At 45.1% G+C, this 19,330-nt stretch overlaps 1 protein-coding gene across 15 annotated transcripts in view; it reads right to left on the bottom strand.

Moving 5' to 3' along the window:
- The window catches only part of MICAL3 (microtubule associated monooxygenase, calponin and LIM domain containing 3), a 167,394-nt gene extending 152,769 nt beyond the window's left edge, over positions 1 to 14,625 (bottom strand). For 9 of the 15 annotated variants that reach the window (XM_039383173.1, XM_039383172.1, XM_039383174.1 and 6 more), the window contains exon 1: positions 14,341 to 14,623. The gene's annotated coding sequence lies outside the window, so the exon portion shown is untranslated. Of the gene's footprint in view, positions 1 to 14,340 lie in introns of all 15 variants that reach the window. The other 6 variants (XM_039383170.1, XM_039383171.1, XM_039383169.1 and 3 more) reach the window with 2 other exon arrangements.
- Positions 14,626 to 19,330: the final 4,705 nt, after the last annotated feature.

The following is a 19,330-nucleotide window of genomic DNA, read 5'->3' as shown; positions in this document are numbered from 1 at the left end:
AAATCATCAAAAGCATGCCACGCTCCCCAAAACTGCTTACCCTTCCTGACACAGTCTATTATGGTTTTGTCTTTCCCAATCTGAGCACAACTCTGTTTATACCAGATGGAGTACCATATACCATGTACACAGACTGCTATTAAAGAAATTACTTTCTCACACACAAAAAAAAAAGACTAGTGAAACACTGTTAGATTTGACTGTTTAAAGCATGACTCCTAGGCAAAGATGTGCCCCCATTCCTCATTTCTGTGCACATCAAGGCAGAACAGAGGAGATGAGAAAGTCTATTGTCCTCCCTTTCATTCCTTCAGTCACATAACCAAGTGTTGGAGGACAGTCCTCATCACAAGATCCAGAGTAATCCATTACATGGGTATCACTCGATTGCTATCAATTGGCTTGGCACTCTTTAACTGGGTTAGAGTTCAATTTGGTTTCTGCTTGCTCTTAGATTCCGTTCTTTAATAAAACCTGGGAAAAAAAAGTGTAAGCAAGTGTTAAGTGGTGTAAATCACTACAAGCTGCAGTACCTCACAAAAATGGAGCAGAGTTTATACCGTCCTTTTCACAGGACCCAACAAGAGAAGCCCTTTTTAACAGTTGTGTGAGTTTACACAACACATTTAGAAACACGAAGAGAAGGACAAGAAGGGCCTCCCAACCATCCCGTTAAACCAAGGTGGTTTCATCAAGGCCATAAAGAGATAGAAATGTTAGATAGGACTCACGTGGCCACAAGCATTTTCACTTGCTTGGCAGAGATAACAAGATATGATCCCACAAAAATGCTGCTGTTCTGCCTACATTTTAACTTCCAGTGAGAACTCTCCCTGCAGACCAAGGGTAAAGAGATCTTACTAATTTGAAGGGATGTCGCTATAAAAGTTATGCTATCCATTGTCACTGTAGTTCAAAAGTTACTTAGAAGAGTAGAGGATTATACTCTGAGACTTCCTGAGATGTGTCACCCAAAGTTCATTCCAAAGAATCTTTTAGCCCTGATAAAAAGAAGGATATAATTCAGTAAAGTTTGAAAGAAAGAGATTTATTAGAAACCTTCAATGCACTGCAATGTCCTCTTCCCTCAACCACATCAGCTCCCAGCAAGCCTTGCCTCACTTCAAAGCACTGCATTTTGAGAGGAGTTATTTCCAAACAGCAGGGCAGAAAGCAGTAACACAGAACAATTTTCCCACTGGCCAAAGAGGAAGTTGATTCAGTAAGTGGGCTATTTCCCAGATTTTAATTAAGCTGTACAACTGGAATCCTAATGCAGGCAAACACAGCAAAAGACCCATAACATAAGACAAATATTCCTGGACCGAGGTTGGAAACAGTCAGCCCAGAAAACTGGAAACCGCAAGATTTTACCTTTATTCTGTATCCTAAAACAATGTCCGAGATCATCAGTAAACCAGAACTCCAAAATGTAATATGCTACATAGGAACAGAAGAAGAAAACACATCTCTTGTGCAGAGAGGCTCCAGCTCAAGAGATGATTGCTGGACAAGTGGATCGAAAGAAAGAAGGGAACACAGCAAAAAGGCAAAACCACTCAAGATAGGTAAGCAGAGGCCTATTCACTCCACTGCCACCTTGTTCTGGTTCAGTCAGCTCATGGCAGAGGAGAGTGTTAACAACTTCTCCGAAGGCAGAAGATGAGGCAGCTTAAAAGATGTTTATGGGACTCTTCTTCATGATGGCTGAAAAGCATCCATCCATCTTGCTCATCTCAGGATGAACAAGGCTTTAGTAATGCCTAAAAGTTAGCAGCATTAATAGGCAGGACTACATGTCAAATTCTCCACAGCATGCTACTCTAGATGACAGTCAGAAAGGGCCAGGAAAATCAGCTTATGTCTGAACTTGTAGGACCTCGCATAGGAGAGATTTTCAGTAAAAATGGTCATTGTTTTGAACAGTTGAGTGTCAAGAAGAAATCCAGACAAAGCAAGGGCAGCCTAGACTGGTTTTAACCATGTGGCTAGACACATGAGATCATATCTCAAAGACACTGTGGAGAAAGAATGAAAAAAGGTTAACATATAATAAGGATAAAGATCTGGGAAGAAGGCAGAGATGACAGGCTGAGAGAGACAGGAATGTAGTATAAAAGTTTTCCCCACAGTTTCCATAGCTTTCTTCAGTGCCCCTTCTCAAAAAATGAAATGCAGTGTCTCATTTTGTCTCTTGCAAAACCAACAGGTTCAGAACAGTTCATCTCTATTGAAGCAACCAAGTTTCTGTCCTCAGCAAGGAGCTATGATGCTACTGCCCACTTTAGCAGAAGAGTTATGAACTCTCCTTAGGAAGTGTGGGATGAAATACATTCCTCTTTCCTAAAACTGAAATAGTTCTATTGTTAATTTATCTCTGTCTAGAAAGAACAAGAACTTGCATTTCCTTTCCTAGTCTTACTGAATACTTTTGAATGGAGTAAATTTCGATACCTCAAAAAAAAAAAAAGAAAGAAAAAAAAGAAAAAAGAAAAACATCCTTCAGTTTTCTCTTGCTACCAAGCCAAATAATTGCTGCTTGATTAAACTTTCAAAGGGACAAAAAAAAGAAAAAGGGGGGGGGATATCAGAAGAGAGGCTGCCCACACAGGTGAATAACCTTCCCTTCCTTAAATTGGGCACTCCATTTCTATCACAAACCACTCCATACATAAGAGTATCACAGTGCCTCTTCAAACCAAGATACAACACAAGCAGAATGAGAAGAACCATGTCAATTTATTGTTTACACAATCGAATGCTGTTAAGAGCCCTATCAGGTTATCAACTATGTATTCCAACTACCCCAACTTTAGGAGGAATCTACAAGGACAGACAACAAATAATTCATTGAAACTGAATTCACTGCGTCTCAAACACTCAGCTGAAATACAAATGTTTTCATACCATTCACACACACCATCTATGTGCAGATCTCATTCCTTGGAGTGTTCCTGGGGTTCTCCTAGACGCACTTTTCCCTTTCTCCCTCTCTCTTGTGCAATTACAACATGAGATGTCATTCATCTGGGAGAGGGAGGAGAAGAAAAAGGAAGGAAAGGGTGGTGATTTGATGTTCCTATGCTAGCTTACCTCTTGCTCTGTCTCCACGGTTTTGGGCTCCCCTCCCAGTAAATAAACAGTGCCTGCCTCTTCTATCTTATCACATCACTTCCAAATAGCAGCATGAGCACCAGCTCTGTATCATTGCTACTTTATTTCCACCATCAAATTACGAACAGCATCTCTGTAGCTGACACCTGTCACATCCTGATAGTTTGCAGGGGTCAGGTCAGTGCTGCTGGGAGACCCAAGGAAAGCCCTAAGAGTAAGCTCAGCTCCCCAGTGGAGCTTATGTAAAATCCCCCTTCCTAGATTGACCAGCGGGAACTTCCTTCTCCTCCCCTTTTTAGAGGAAAGGTGAGATTATCTTTAGGATCCGCTGCAGCGAAAGCACTCGCCCAAGAAACCTCCCCAGGATCACATTTGCGCTGGGAATCGCTCAGCAGCACTAGAACAGCCCCACAGTACACCGGAAAAGCTGCAGTTCACATCCATATATCACCAACAAACACAGTGTAAGAGCAGCCCCAATGGCAGGTGTTTGCTCTGCTCATGTCTGTTGTGTGCCAGGACCCTGCACACAACAGGTGATGCCCCTGACTGACAGCTACACTGATGGAAGGTTTTAGTGTAGCTCCAGCTTCAGCCATAAGTGAAAGGATTTTTCCACTCCAGGTTGTTAAGATGTAGATCAACTGGCAGAAACAAGACTCCTAAAACATCAGGCTGCAACACCAAAGAAAGTCCATGTACAAGCTCTGCTGTTGCTCTCACGGGCAATTTCCTGTGACACAGTGGAAGTTTTCTGACTCTGCCAAGGACAGAGAGCAGCAGCACGGACAGTCCTCCCTTTACCTGGAATACCCTGAGTACTACTGTGAGATGACACTGGCAAGACAGCCCTCGTGTTTGCAAAGGAGAAAAAAAACCTAATCCATTCATGGATTACTTAAGCGACTGAGAAGTCATTTTTAAATCCTGCAGGAAGAGAGGAACACATTCAACTATGGACCAATTCCGCCTCAGCTTTCTCCAAAAGCAAAGTATCACCAGCTCTCCATTACCATGTGTACAACAGGCATTCAAGTTCTCTTGTGGAAAAGTAACAGCGCTGTAGCCTTTATCAAGAGACCTGCACCTGCAAAATAACTGAGATTTCTCATGTGAGGCATGTTTGCAGGATATATGAAACCCAGAGAGGCAAGAAAGCTTAGAATAAAATGTCATCCTGACCTCAACCAGCTGTGTTTAGGCTTAGTCCACAAATATACAATCACACACTATTTAAAGACCCTTTCTTAACACACAGGGTAGTCTGGAACAGGATTTGTATTCACATTTACTGAATATTTAAATTCAGATACTTGTCATTCATAACCAGCATAATTGTTATTTCTTCTGCACAAATACTTAAAATCAACTGACAAAAGAGAACTATTTATGGTTGTCTTATAAAGTTAGAGAGGAGTTCCCCTGTCCATTAATTTAATAGCTACAGGATTTCCAGTGTCACCAATTAGCTATAAGGTGTGCCATACAGCTGTAATTTAGGATATGAATAAATACAACTCTAGCATATCTAGTTAATCCATCTACTTGCATACAAGTACTTTAGCAAGCTAAATACAAACATACCTGTTTCCTTAACTGCAGTGTGACTTTTGCAGCTGCAGATGAACGTTTTAGTGGTTTAAAGGGACACCAGCAACTTCAATCTAACTTTGGTTTTGTGTAAGTAAGCTTTCACAGACTCTCAGACCAGGAGAAATATTCCCATGATTGAAGAAATAAATTCCCATGCAGCGAGTTATTTTTACCAAACACATCCCTGCAGTACAACGAACCCAAACACAAGTGCTGAAAATGTGACAGTGAGAAATAAGTAGAATAAGCACATTCTCTAAGAGAAATACAAGGAGGTATTAGCGTAACTATTGGGAAAAGCAGTCTATTTCAAGCAAGCTTTTAGCTATACATAGAAAATCTTGTTTATTGGGTTCTTTCAAGCTGGGTAACTTGTAGCTTTCCTTTCAAAGTTCGTAACTAAAACATGCCTTAATGGATACAGTTTCTGTATATCCAGCTCGTCCAGTGAGGGGCCATTTATTTGCCCAGCTTCCCTAATCCCCCTACACTAGCACAGACAAAGTGCATTTGAAGTGCAGAATAACCAAGAGCACCAATTTTAAGTCTAACCCTCAAAGAGGTTTTCCACAGATTTTTTTTACCTTTTGTTAAACTTTCAAAGCAGTAAAATAGGATGAACAAAGAAAGCAGCAGTTTTTGTCATGTCAGACTTGACAGTAACTTTTGTCGAGATGGAGGAATCCTTTCCAGCTGCTCCCGAGCACTAAACTCAAATGGATGACTGCATGAGGTAAGACAGGACTTCTTCAGAATATAGAATTAAGTCATCGCAGTGAATGGATAAGCAGGTTTTTATTATTATACGAGAAGGAAACCTACGTTTAGAAGCGGCTAAGTATTAAACACTCTTAAACACGTCTTAGGACAACATCCTGCAGAGATTAAGCCTGTACCATAACACAGTAACTAAACTAAAGGAACAGACACGCAGGCACTACAATCCCTTGCACTGCACTTATCTAACAATAAAAAGGCTAAAGGCGAGACAAGCAGCAGCCTGTGCGAGCCGCGGGCGGTGTATGCGGTGCCTCACGTAGGGGTGCCATAAGCCCTCTGACGACGGAAGCACCAGCGGCACTTTATGACCCCGCGGCTGCCGTGCCGCGGGTCACCGGCGCTCCGGGTGACGAGGCCGAGCGGCACCGACGGCCCCCCGGGAGCACGGGCAGCCCCCGCGGCGCCGCTCCCGCTCCTCCTCCCCCGGGACTCAGGGACGAGCCGCGCGGTGTCTCTGCCCGACCCGTGTAAGCAGGTCACGGCGCCGGCCCGGACGGCCCGCGAGGGTCGCGTCCCGCGGCGGTGCCCTGTGCCCCGTGCCCGCTGCCCTGTGCCCCGTGCCCGCTGCCCTGTGCCCCGTGCCCGCTGCCCTGTGCCCCGTGCCTGCTGCCCTGTGCCCCGTGCCCGCTGCCCTGTGCCCCGTGCCCGCTGCCCTGTGCCCCGTGCCCCGTGCCCGCCGCCGCTCCCCGCGCCGCGCACACACCGCGCTGCGCCGGGGCCGCTCCCCCGGGCGGTGCCGAGGCGCGAAGCGGATCCACCCCTCCCCACTCTGCCTCCCCGCAGCCCCGCCGGGGTCGCTTGCCTTGGCCTCATGCTGCCGCTGCTGCTGCCGCCGCTGCTGCCGCCTCTGCTGCCGCCCGGGGCTGGAGCGCGGCGGGACCGGCCCGTCCCTGCCCGCCGCGGGAGGGGCGGCTGCGGCGGCGCGCGCGCACCTTGGCAGCTCGCGCGGCCGCGACCCCGCCCACCCCGGCGCGCGCGGGCAAAGCCCCCACCCCTTCCCTCCCCGCCCGTCCCTCGGAGCGGCGCACGGGGAAAAAAGGGGGCGGGCGGCGGGAAGCGGCGGCTCCAAGCCCTGGGCACGCGACGAAGAGGAGCGGAGGAGAGCGACGGCAAGGGGAAGGCAACAAGTGGCGCCGGCCAACGCGGGTTGTTCCCCGCCCACACGCTGTTCCCCCCAACAGCCTCTCCGCGGTCCCGCTGCTCCCCCCCCCGCCCCCCGCGGCAGTGGTTCGCTCCCAGCGCTCGAATCGCAACCGGCCGGGCGGGGATTGGCGGAGACGAAAAAAGGGGGCGGGGTGAGACGCCGACCGTTTAACACACACATACACACACGCCCCGGGGGTCGGGGGCGCGCCCTGTGCCCCGGGAGCGCGCGGGGCCGTCGGGACGCGTGAGGGAGGCGCCGAAGGAGCCGGGCGACGGCACCCGGGGAACCGGCGGGGCAAAGGCGGCGAATCAGACCTAAAAAACGGCCGGGGAGGCGCCCGTAAAATCGTCGCGAGAAAGGGCGAAATACGTTTTTGGGATCGGGGCTGGCTGGGGAGAAGCTCGCAGCGGTGCTCGTAGCAACCCGTCCTGTCGGGATCCTGATGCGCTCGGGAAAAGGCTCCTTGCCCCCGCGCTCGGCGAGAGGAGCAGTGTTACAGCAGGTGAATGCTGCTGTGCTCCCATTATCCTTGTCCCCTGCTAATCGAGTCAGCTCGGGAGACCCAAATATTGCCTAATCCCTCGGGTGACACTGAGGTGACAGTGCTGGCACGGGCTGCACAGGGAAACGACAGAGCCCTGGTCTCCAGGAGAGCGCTGAGAGGAGCACAGAAACGTTTAGTGTGTGCGTGTGGGATCACAGGTATAAGTACGCACATCTCCCTTTTCATTTGCTCTCAGAAGCCCCTGGTTCCCGACTGATCCAGCAGGCAGGAGGAGCACAGTCACGGCTGCCCAAAGATATACACATACGTTTGTGCACTGTTCGTATATAAACGTGTCCTTCCTAGCTGTGCACTTCAGCGTGTGCAAGCAGTGCACACGTTTGTGCTGCCCTGGCCACACTCAGCTGAGAGTGCCCTTGAGCCCTTCAGGCGAGGGAGCCAGTCAGTGAGCACCGGAATGGAGCAGGAACGCAAACCAACGCAGCTCCGTCCGTGATTCAGGGATTAGGAGTCAAGTGCAGACCCAGGAAAATAGCAACAGTAATAAGTACACCAGTTTTCCTTCAAATAGGCTTCTTCAGCAGAGATAATTCGAACACCTTTCACATCCAGAACCACACAGTCCCAGTGTCGCCAATACCAAAGCCATAGTCTGACAACCCTGCCCGAACAGAAGTTTTGACCTCCATAGTCTATTAGAGATTTTGGCGTGAAAAGCAGTCAGGTACTGCAATAACACACGATAAAACACCAGACAAATACACCAAACAGATATCATTCATAAGAGATGCATAAAATGAGCTCATGATACGGCTGAGCAAATTCTTACTACAGTGTGGTGTGACAAATATCAGCCAGAAGTGCACAATTCCCAATTCACTGTCTATATCCATGTCTGAGAACAGATGGAGGAAAGCCTTTAGCTGATCTAAACTTGGCTCAACCCACCCTGTTTACTGATGGTGTTTCCATGAGCATAGAAATTAGAGCTACTGGTTGCAATCACTGGAGAGCCTCAGCCTGCTGATTCAGCTTACGTGCTGGAAAATCTGGCAAGGACACCTTTCCTTACCTGAGCAGATGCACAAAGTCATGCCCATACAAGTACCAAAGGGTAGCAAGAGTCAGGGGATTCCAGGGGATATTCCCCCTTGGAAGTCACTGAAGGTCACTGACAGAGCAGCTCTTTGCAGGTGAGGCAGCAGCTTCTACTACCTGCTCATAACCAATATATCAAGGTGTCCTTCTCTGCAAAGATGCAGCTTGGGGATGTGATAGATTACTGAAAAATGAAAGCTGACAGGGGAGTGGGTTTACACAAAGTGATTTGGGAGACGTTTTAAAATGCTCTCACAGTGTGTGCAGTGATTACTGGGCTGAGCGCTAGGAGCAGTCAGGAGGAGGGCTGGCAGTTTAACAGTAATCTTTGTAAAGTGCTAATAAGGACCCAAACAATTCCCATTAGGGAACTGGAGAGTCATCTGCACTCTAGCAGGAGGCTGCCTATGGCATCCACGGCAAGACTTGTACGTCTTGGCTCGATATTTTGGAATCCAGCACCAGAGAGGCTTAGTCATATGACAGGGTTATTTGCATCATTATGCTGTTGGATTCCCAGAGAAGTTTTCACAATGCACTGTAAGAGGAAGGGTTTAAACAAGTAGAACTGAAGGAAAAACAAAGCACTATACTGCCTCTGCATGTCCCTTTTCACTGCATGCACGTGGTGCTCAGAGTGGGAGGAGGGTGGCAGGCAGTACTGTACAGAACTTTAGGCTCATAAAGCACACTCACAAAAACTGCAACATTGGTACAAAACAGGCTATTTTGCAGAATAAAAGCAAGTTTAAGGCAGCTGAAATCCTGCATCACAGCCTGGTAGAAGCTTAATGTTCCAGACTGGTGATGTGCAAGGGAAGTCCACCACTGTGTTTTGCCTGAGGGCTTTGCAGAACTACTGGTTTGCACTGGGCTGGGTAAGTCACCTCGCCCCAGCCAAGCAGTGACTGACTCCCTGTGAATTCGTGCCTGCAAGCTCAGTAAAACTGGGTGTTGGCACTCCAGAAGTGACCGCTAGTAAGCACAGCAGCTGTTGAGGAAGCAGTCCCAAACCAGCCCAGGGAAAATATTGTGGTTCAAGACTGAGGTCTTTAAAGGAGGTGAGCTGCTACTGCTCAAAATAAAGTCAGATTATAATACAGTGTCCCCTCTTGAAAAGTCTATATAGCAAAATAAGGCCTGCTTTTTTATGTATTCTGTTTCTAGGAGAAATTATTGAAAGTTCATAAGAGCTAGGTGTTGCTCCCAGGAGTATAGCAAGGGAGGGAAGTTACAGAAGAAAATTTAAGAAAGTTTTTGGTATCTCTACGATATCAAAGCTATTTTCACAGTAAAAATAGCCAGGGAATCTTAAATTCTATTCTGACAACCTTCCAAGGCTCAGGACTTGCCAGGTGCATGACTGCTCCTATGGGAATTTGTAATCTCTTTAAAAACCAAGAACAGCAAATTCCACTGGAAGCATACTGTCCCAGAGCAGAGTCCCCACATCTGGAATTAGCAAGATAAAACACAGCAGTTGGATTTTCCAACAAGAAGATGATCACCAAACTACAGCACTGGAAGGGATACTGAGAGGTCATCTACCTCCATCCCTGTGAAAGCATCTCTGCCCCATCTGTTTTACCCCTTAAAGACCTCCCCAATGCTGCAGACACCACAGTCTATCCAGGCAAGATGGTCTTTTCTCACAATTCACTCTTTTTGCCTTTTGAAAAAGTTTTCCCTAATGATTAACCTGGATCTTTTCTACCATAATTTACATCTACTTCTCATCCTACCCAATAGAAACAAAATGTTTGTTCCTCTTACTCCTGAAACAGCCTTTTAGATGCATGAAGATTTCTCTTGTCACTCCTTACTACATTCCCTAGACCTAAAACTCCATTTCTTCTTGCCTGTCTGCCTGGTTTAGATTGTGAGACTGTTGATTCCTGGTGTTCCCCTTTGGTGGCTCTCACTGTAGTCCATGTCTTTCCTGAATTTCTCTGTGCAAGAACAGCATGCAGCATGTTCCCAGTTGAGGCCTTACCAGTATGATGCAGAATGGAAGGAGAACTTGGTGTGTTCTGCCAACATCCCTCCTGTTTATACATCTTATACATTTACAGTGCCAAAGGATTTTTTTTTTTTTTTTACTTTCTACATCAGTATTTGTAAAAGTCAAGGCCACAACATGAAACCAAAGCACCACTGAAGCACCTCCATTGACAGGAACTCTCATCTCCTGTATGCAAATGTTTCTGTTAAAAGTCTGTATTTAAACTACCACCTGCTGGAAGCAGTTTAATCAGGGATCTCCTTGATGAGTTATAGTCTTGTTTTCTCATGCTTACATTTACTTGGACAGCTAGAGCCATTTTTTTTTAAATTCAAAAGTAATCTCTATACAATCAGCAGCTGAGCACTTCCAAAAGATGAACTGTTTCCAGAAGAAACTGAAGGACTAGTCTAGTCTAGAGAGGTCTTAAAATCTGCTGTCTTCTGCAACTGTTAGCAGGAAGAATTGCCCAGTTCTGGAGGAAACACAGCACTGACTTCCTAAGAAATAACACAGGTATTCTACCTGTGTTTGAAATGCAAGGCAGAAGTCACCAACCACCCGACATTCTCCTGTTGCAAGTGATTATTCACTGCATAGGCATTTGAATAGCTGTAATATTTATGAAATGATGCTTTCCAACCCCCTTCCACCACCCTGAACACACATGCAAACACTAATCCAGACTGATGTTGTGTGCTGGGGTGGGAGCTGAGTTCCAAATAAATTGCTGCTGACGTTTTGTTACAAGAAAACAAATACAAGTTTGTAATTCACTTGAAAAAAAGCTACCAATTGGCTCACTAAGAAAAAGTAGAAACTTCTCTAGATAAAAACTTCTGCAGTTAAACAGGGAAATAAAAAGATGGCCCATCAGAGACAGTAAATTTTGATCACGTAGAAAAATGTTTCTAACCCTCCACACTGAGAAAATAAGCTTTCAAACAGGAACCAATAAGGAAAGTTTGTACATGCAAATCTGCTGAGTGTTCAGGATAGACTTTAGTACTTGAAAACTAAATTCTAGGCACTGGGTCTGTGCACAAACACCGTAGACAATTTCACTGTTCTCAGATTTTTCCAAGCAGTAAAATCCAAAATAGCAGCTGAGTTTGCTGCTATGACTCAGGACTGTGGGCATATGAGAAGCTGATGAGAAACACACAACTTTCACTTCACTATACTGTAAAGTTTTAAGTAGAAGTAACCCAGAACAAAGGCTACACAAGGGCAGAAAACTCCCTCCCAAAACTGTACCTTATGCTAAGGGCTGGGAAGAGTAGCCCAGCTGAGTTTCACTTCATGCTTCCTTTAGGAAGCACAGCTCAAGTGTGTGAAGAGGTGCAAGATCAGTCAAAGCAGTAAAACAACTGCTTACCAATGAAGAAAACACAGATATTCAAGAAGACAATACCCAGATGAAGTACTACTAGATTGTTGCCATACTATGCAATTAATACATTAACCAAAAAATCAGAAGTACAGCATTTCCTTGTACTAACCAAAATGAACGGATTTAAACATACCATGGTGAAACGTAAGGGAACGTCCTACAAGGTCATCACTGAGACACTTTATTGGTTCTTCATCTAATTTGGGCCATAAAATTCCACACAAGAACTGCCTGTAAAGTTGAGACTGGTTTACTCCATGTAGCATGCATTAAGGTCTAAAAGGCATGTTTACTATGTGGAGTTTGGATTAATGGACAGCCTGAGCTATGTTTCCTATTCTTGTTTTTAAAGCAAAAGCTTTTCACTCCTTTAACCAAGTGCATAGAGCAGCTCCCTTGTGGTGTTGTCTAGAAATAAGTGACAGCCCCAAATCTCAAACAGATATGGGACAAACTCTTAACCATGGTTAGGTTCTCTTTAGCAAAAGGCTCTGTTGTCCTGGCTGAGAACCTTATTGCTTTACTAGTACTACTGGAATTGTCCTTTGACAAGCTATAAAAAAGACTCTACCTATGTTCCATTCAAATTCATCACTGTTTAGAGAAGTATTAATAAAAAGGGAAAAGTAAATCAATGAAGTCACTTTATTGATCCTGAGAACATGAAACTACTATAAATAAAACATGTCGATGTTGTTTTACGGATAGGTCAAAGTCCTGCTAAGGGTGTGTTTGTCATTCTAATTTATGTTCAGCTTCATCAACAAAGTATTTGCTATTGCAGTATTGTATTTATTCATCTCCTGTTTTCCTCCCCCACTGCCAGAACATCTGCTAAACGTTTCTGAATCTAAGCTTGTTGGGATAGGGCCCGTTACTTTTACATATTTATGAACTGTGTGGTACACTGGCACTCATTCAGCACAGGCTGCTTCCCAAGGCTCATGCGCGAATGACATCAACCGGTGTGGGTTTATGTGCAGGAGATCCACATGTGCAGGGGTCACAGAGGGGGCTGGAAATCCAGCTACATCCATAAGTATTTAAGCTTCACTGCTGCTGAGGGACAGAGCTATCTACTAATATATGAATGATGCAGGAATGCAGAAGAGGAAGAACAGGTATTTACAGTGTCCCCAGGAATTGTAATGAAGAGTAAGGGGCTAAAACTGAATGAAAAGAAGTTGTATCTGACTCCAGAAACATCCAGAAATATCACCAAAATATTTTTCAGTTTGGTCAAACAGTACAACAAAACAAAAGCTACTATGCTGGTGTTAATTACAACAGGCGGGACAAAGCAGAACACAGGACTGGTTCTGGGGATGGAAAAATTAACAAATAATTAATTTCTGATTTCTGGGGGTTTTTTCTGTAGTAGCCCAGCCTCTCTTGCCAACACTCACACAGGCACAGCTTTATACTATTTACACACTGAGGGGAGTGTGTTTGGTCGTTATTGTGCAGGGCACTCACACACGTGACTCCCATTACACGAACAGAAGCCGTGTTCATAAACTGCCCTTCTGTGCCTGGGCTGAGTGGACCTGTCCCTATTTGCCTTCCCAGCTGGTTTGCAAACAGTGCCTTTCCAAAGTCGAGGTTGTAAGATTTTCAAACCTCGTGAGAGAGAACGTACCCCGTCTCCTCTCAACTGTGAGAGCTCTGAGGATCATTTGTCTGCCTAAAGCCATGCCAGCAAAAGCACAAGCACAATCGCAGCCTAATAGTCTTAATGAGATTACAGCCAGAGATGCCCCAGTGCTGCCGTCTGGCCAAGGAACAGAACAAGCACCAAATTCATCTGGAGGAAAAAAAAAATCTCCTTGGCTTTCATGTGACCAGGCTGTAGGTTGATCAAGATTTCAGATCTATGGCGTACAAGATACCTTTCATTTCTTTTTTCCTCATATTTCCTTTTTTTTTTTTTTTTGTAATGCATTATTTTTTCACAAAGCAGCATATTCTTTTCACAGATCTCTAGGTTTCACTAACATTTTTCAGGACAGAATTAAAAACTGATGATCATACTGCTCTGTAACATGATTACATTTATAGATGCCTATTGTTAGCCATGCTTGATTGATCTCACCCGTAGCTACTGTCTGTGTGCTTGACTATGACATCCATGTGGTACAGTGGAGCACGGTTGATATTTGCCAATATAATAATTCCTTCTATCAGCAGTTTATCTGGTGCATCTGTTTGTCTCACTGGAATGAAGTCGCTTGTAACTCTATCCTACATAGGGCAATCTTTCTGCACCTGTTCAAGCATTTGATTTACTCACTGCCTAAATTCTTAATCTCAGCAAAACCAAATAAGTTAGCTTGTATAACAAAGGCTGGAATGGTGAATGAAATGAAAAGCTGATCTAGTACTGTATTAGCTGGCTAGAGCACAAAACCTGGTATTAAGGTACAGATTGTGCAGTGCTCGCTGCAAACTGCAGATCCTGCCCTGCAGATCTCATCGAGCTTGCTATGAGAAACCTGCTGCTGACGGGTGAGGCTGCAGCTCCTGCAGGAATTCGCGCCTAGGACAAAAAGCCAGCAGTGCATTCATGGATTTTGCGTGAAGCCTAGAGCCAGCACAAAAGAAAATCCCTCTCCTTAGACACAAGAACCCCCAGAATTTGATAGTTAATTACAAACAATAAATAACATTTGCAGCAGGAGGTACGAGAGGCCAGCTGGGTCAGTACTCACAGAGCGAGGCTGCGTAAGTGACCTTCTTCCCACATGAGTCAACTCCTCCCCGACAGGTGCTCATAGTTCTCCCGCCTCTGCAAGGGCTGCCATCTAAATTAGAGCCCCCTCACCACTCCTCGTGCCCTGCTCCCACACGGGTTTCTCCTTGGAGAGCTCGTACTAACAATCTTCTCTTTCTCTAGGCTTGCCAGGTAAAGCCAAAATTTAAAAGAAATGGGATCTCAGATGCAAATCGCCTTCTGTAAGTCTTTCCCGGAGCATCTCGCAGGGTCTCGAGGAGGCTGTGTGATGATGGGCCTGGCTGCCAATTCGTCACTGTTGCCACAGTAACGGAGCAGTGGTCCCCCGTGGCTCGCTAAGGGAGCGGCAGTGGGAGCACCGAGTGTGTGTATTGCCTCCTCCTTTGAGGATTCCTCTGACCTGGGTAATCCACACATTTCTTAAAAAAAAGGCTGTTTTATACAGAAGGTATTCCCCTCACACCCCACATACACCCCACAGCCCCCACCCCCCACCACCCCCCCCCAGTTACTCTGCTCACAGAGCTCTACAGCATCTTTAAACCTTGTTTGCATAGTGTAGGAAAGCTGGCATAGCCCCGGGAGAGCTGCTGGCTTCCTCTGGGGAATACCATGTCTTGTGAAAAGAGGAGAAAAGAGACCTTGTTCTGGTAAACATGTGAACACGAGCACACGCTCAGCAGTGTTTGAAGAAGTGCTAGGACAGAGCGATATAATCTTGTCTCTGTGAGCAGGTGAACGAGCAGTTGAGACAGCAAAAGGGTATTTTTCTGCCAAGTGTTTCTCTGCCAACACAACCAAGCACAAGTGTGTCTGTGAGGCCCTATTACAGCTACAGGGAAGCTCAGGGCCGGCAGAATTCCTTTGTTCCTGTCCCCTCAACTGAAAAGTCTTGGCGTTATCCTTCCCGAGCCTTAATATTGCTGTTTTCTACTTATTTTTGTTACAACATTGACATAAACAGTATCAGTAATGGTAGGTAGGACAGTCCACAGCAGCAGAGACCTACAGAGCCTGGGCTGTAGTCAGAGAAGCAACCAGGACTGCAGAAGCAGGCGTTATTTTGCTGGACAATGAACAATTCAGCCTTGTTTTGGAAAGCAACTCCTTGGATAGTTAAATAATACCACTTGTTTATGAGACAGACTATTTATCTCATCTTCTTTAGAAAATGTTGCTAATGCTTCTTTGTTGCTTTCCTTATTATTCTCTCTTAAAGCCAAGTGCTTCTTTTAAGGTAATGGATTTCCTCTCTCAGGATGCCAGTAACAAACACAGCTCTGTGTGCATGTAGGTGGTGTGGACAAAAACAAACACACAAGTAAAACCCACACATCTGCTTTCTTAACTAAATTTCCTGCCCTCACTTTCAACTCAGTTCGTTTGAGTGCTTTGTGACAGTGGCTCATCCCAACTTGTTAGGTAAGGACAAAATCCAAACATCATGACAAGGCGTTAAGTACCTTTTGCCCCATACAATCTGAATCAGCAGAGATGGGACTAGTGCAGAACAGCAGTATCAACCAGAAGGGTTAAAAAGACTTGAACTAGATTTAAAAAACTGTGAGTGGGCTAAAAAGAATCTCAAACTTTAAAAGCAATAACAATTCTAATCTTTTTACTTGTCTTTGCCTTCAGGCTGAGTTTTCTAGCTTTTCTCCAACACACTACGAGGATTAGAAATTAATTTGGTTTAGAAAAAAACTTCCATTTCTCCTTCATTTACAGGATTCTGAAACGTGGGACTTGGAGAACATCACCAAATACAATGATGACCATGACAATGCCACTAGGCTTGGCAGAGCAGAATATCTCTGCAAAGTAGGAAAATCCATCTAGGCCCAGCCCCAGGAAGTCTGGAGCCTTCACATTAAAGATGCTGGATTTAACAGCACCACCCACACACCCACAGACACACCCACACACCCCCTCCCTCCTTGCATGGTGGCTTAGTGTAGTGGCTTGTTCAAAATTAGTTATGAGTACACCCAGAGTTATAAGCATCCGGTTCCACACAGATGTGAGCTTACTACACCAAATGAAGGCATATTATAAAAGTTCCAGTTATCACAGGCATTTGGTGGCTGCTTCTTCAATAATCTTAAATGAGAATGCAGTAAGATCAGAAACCGAGCTGCACACTTAGTCTTACACAGGGAAAATGTTGGTTGGTACATATAATTAAATATATCTGTTTTGCTGACACTCCCTCCCCCGCCCCATCCCTCAGATATTTTTACGCTTGGCTTAGTGGAAAAGACTTGGTGCCTCTGGGCGTGATTGCATGAAGCCATTCAAAATGAAGCTGTCCCCTGAAGAAGACAATCCTGAGAAGGAGTAGTGCTGGGCTAGCAGAGGGTATGAAAGCAGCAGAGGAATGAAGGGGAGAGGAGGTGGCTGGGCTCGGCCTGCGGCACCGAGAAGCCTTTTCCATTTGCAGCATTATCTTCCCTCAGCCAGAGCTCTTTAATGGGATCACAAGCGCTGCTGTGCCATTACTTACAGAAGAGGGTATAAAAATGACAGCGGCTAATAAGCACCAATTTCTCATCAGCCGCCTCATCAGGCTAATTTCACAAACAGAACATTTCAGAGGCTAACAGGCTGGAAATGACATTCCGTCTGCTGGATGCAGATCAGCACAGAGAGACTACATCCCTGTGCCTGGACACTTCAGTCCCAGCCACAAACAAAAGGAGGGCTACCCTAAATGTATGTCCACAGGAGGACACAGACTTCATAAAATGAGCTGGAATGCTAAAGACACAGCACAGTCATTCTTCCTAATGATTAGGAGGCAACAGGAGTGGAAACATTGAATGTTCCTTTGTCCATAAATGTCCAGGCCACATTCCTGGTTCTGAACTTCCCTCACAGAAAGGAAGGCTTTGTCTGGAGCTCCCGACTGAGGACAGCAAAGCCTTAAAAAAAACCCAACAAAAACTAACCCAAACTTAGTGGACCAGGGTGAAAAACACCTCTAACTGAGGCCTTGGTTCAGAGGAGGCGTTCACGCTTCCAAGGGAAGAGGCTGGCTGATGTGAAGGGCAGAAACTGGACAGAGATGTGTGTGGTCTGAGAGCAGGATAAAGACAGGGAGTGTGTGTTTATGTGTGTAGGAAGGGAGCAAACTGTTGGTAGTGGGAGTGCAGTCCATGCACATGAATTATAGATGTCAAAGCTGAAAAAGAGCTTGTTGGCCTGTTCACTTTTCCTGCTTGTAGCCGCTGAAGATTTGAAAATGTGAATCTTCCACTCATTTGCACCAAAGGAACTAATGCAGTATACTGCTCTAGTATCATCAATCACTAATTAGATAATTCTGACCCAAAAAAAAAGTGATGATTGGTTCTTTCGAACACTGAGGTTCATTTTGCTCTTAGTATCACTATCCAGGTTTTTTTAAACATACAGTTAAATTTTTTCACTCTGATCTGTAGTTAGGCTTGTTAGGAAGTGTCTGTGCTGTCTTTCTATTTTTAAAATATGGGCCCACATTTGACCAGGTTTTGCTTGAAATTCTCTGGTGCACTGCTGGTAAAATTAACTCACACCTAGTTTTCAAGGCTATTGTAATGTTGTCACCACACTAGAATATATTCTGTGCTAAGTGATTTGGATATGCTAGGCTTTTTTCACAGTATTTCCACACCTGATTTGCATGGAGATCCTTGCTCCTACTTGTCTATACTCCTATTAACTGCTGCTATGGTCATGCATGTTATTGATGGGTTTCTGGAAAGCTCAGCAACTCAGCAATTTTATAACAGCATTATAAATAATTCAATCAACTGTTCTTCCCCACATCTAGTTCTCATTTATTAATGGACCTTCTTTCTAGGCAGTATTTTCTCATCTCTCATCACCATCCAATATATATATATATATACTTGGGGGAGGAATGTAATTAGTTTTGCAGTCCTTCTGCCAAAACTTCCACTGACTTCAGTCAGAGATTTGCCTGAAGAATGCCTGATTATAGCCTGTAGGAGTTGGTCCTATTTCTGTACAGCAGGAACAGGCTGAAGTGAGTGCACACAGGTGGGCAACAGAGTCCCACGGGTGTTTGAACCCACAGGCGTTTTATGAGAAGCATGAAGACGTGGGTTTGTGTGTACAAGAAGGTGAAGGACATGGGGAGAACCAGGCAAAGTGAACGAGGAGTCTGTTATACAAGAGCAGAGGAAACTGAAGATTTTACATGATTTATTCATGTTAAACTCTGTTTAGTTGTTTGGAGGTTTCTTTTGTTTTGTTTTCAAATAACAGAAGAGTGGATTTTCTATTTCTCCCCTTTTCTGTCATCAGACAGCTGTGCAAATATTTTAGCATGTGATTGTAGAAGCACAACACTGAAAACTCCTGAATTGTGCCAAGAGAAAAGTACAGGAAAACAAAAGGCAAACGCCTGGGGTAGATCGAGCTGCCAGGATCTTCTGTCCCCAGGGGAACCAGACAGAGGAAAAGGGAGAGAAAAGAGGAGAACTCTGATAGCTTTCACTGCTTACAGTGACAGTATCCCAGGTCAGAAGGAAACACAGACTTTTGTAATCTTTTTGAAGGAGGTTAGTAAAGGTATCAGAGCAATTAGCAGTCATAGAATCAGGTCTTTCTTGAAGGTTGTTGGCTTTATCTGCAGCACCAACTGTTTATATTGTACCTGCCCTAAGATACTGAGTTCTCAGGCTGCAGGTAAATTGAAAACCCAACTTAGTGCAATAAGTCAGTCTTTGAATTTAGGAAATCAGACCTACATGTCTGTGGTTATACTGGCCTGGCATGAAACAGGTCTGTTTCCAGCAGCTTTAGGGGCTCATCAGCAAAGCAGTGATTCGGGCCAGCTGTCTGAAAACGCATCTCTTCACAAGTTCCCTCAGGAGTTTCTGCAACACAAGTGTGGGCAGTGGGTGATAACACAAACCTAAATATGCCACAGCCAGAAATAAAGCTGCACTGATTCTTTGCCA

Source organism: Pipra filicauda, unplaced genomic scaffold (genome assembly GCF_003945595.2).
Source record: "Pipra filicauda isolate LSUMZ 115617 unplaced genomic scaffold, ASM394559v2 scaffold2_size9829703_pilon, whole genome shotgun sequence".
NCBI lineage: Eukaryota > Metazoa > Chordata > Aves > Passeriformes > Pipridae > Pipra > Pipra filicauda.
Note: the sequence above shows the minus strand (reverse complement) of the source record. Positions and strands in the feature narration are given on the sequence as shown.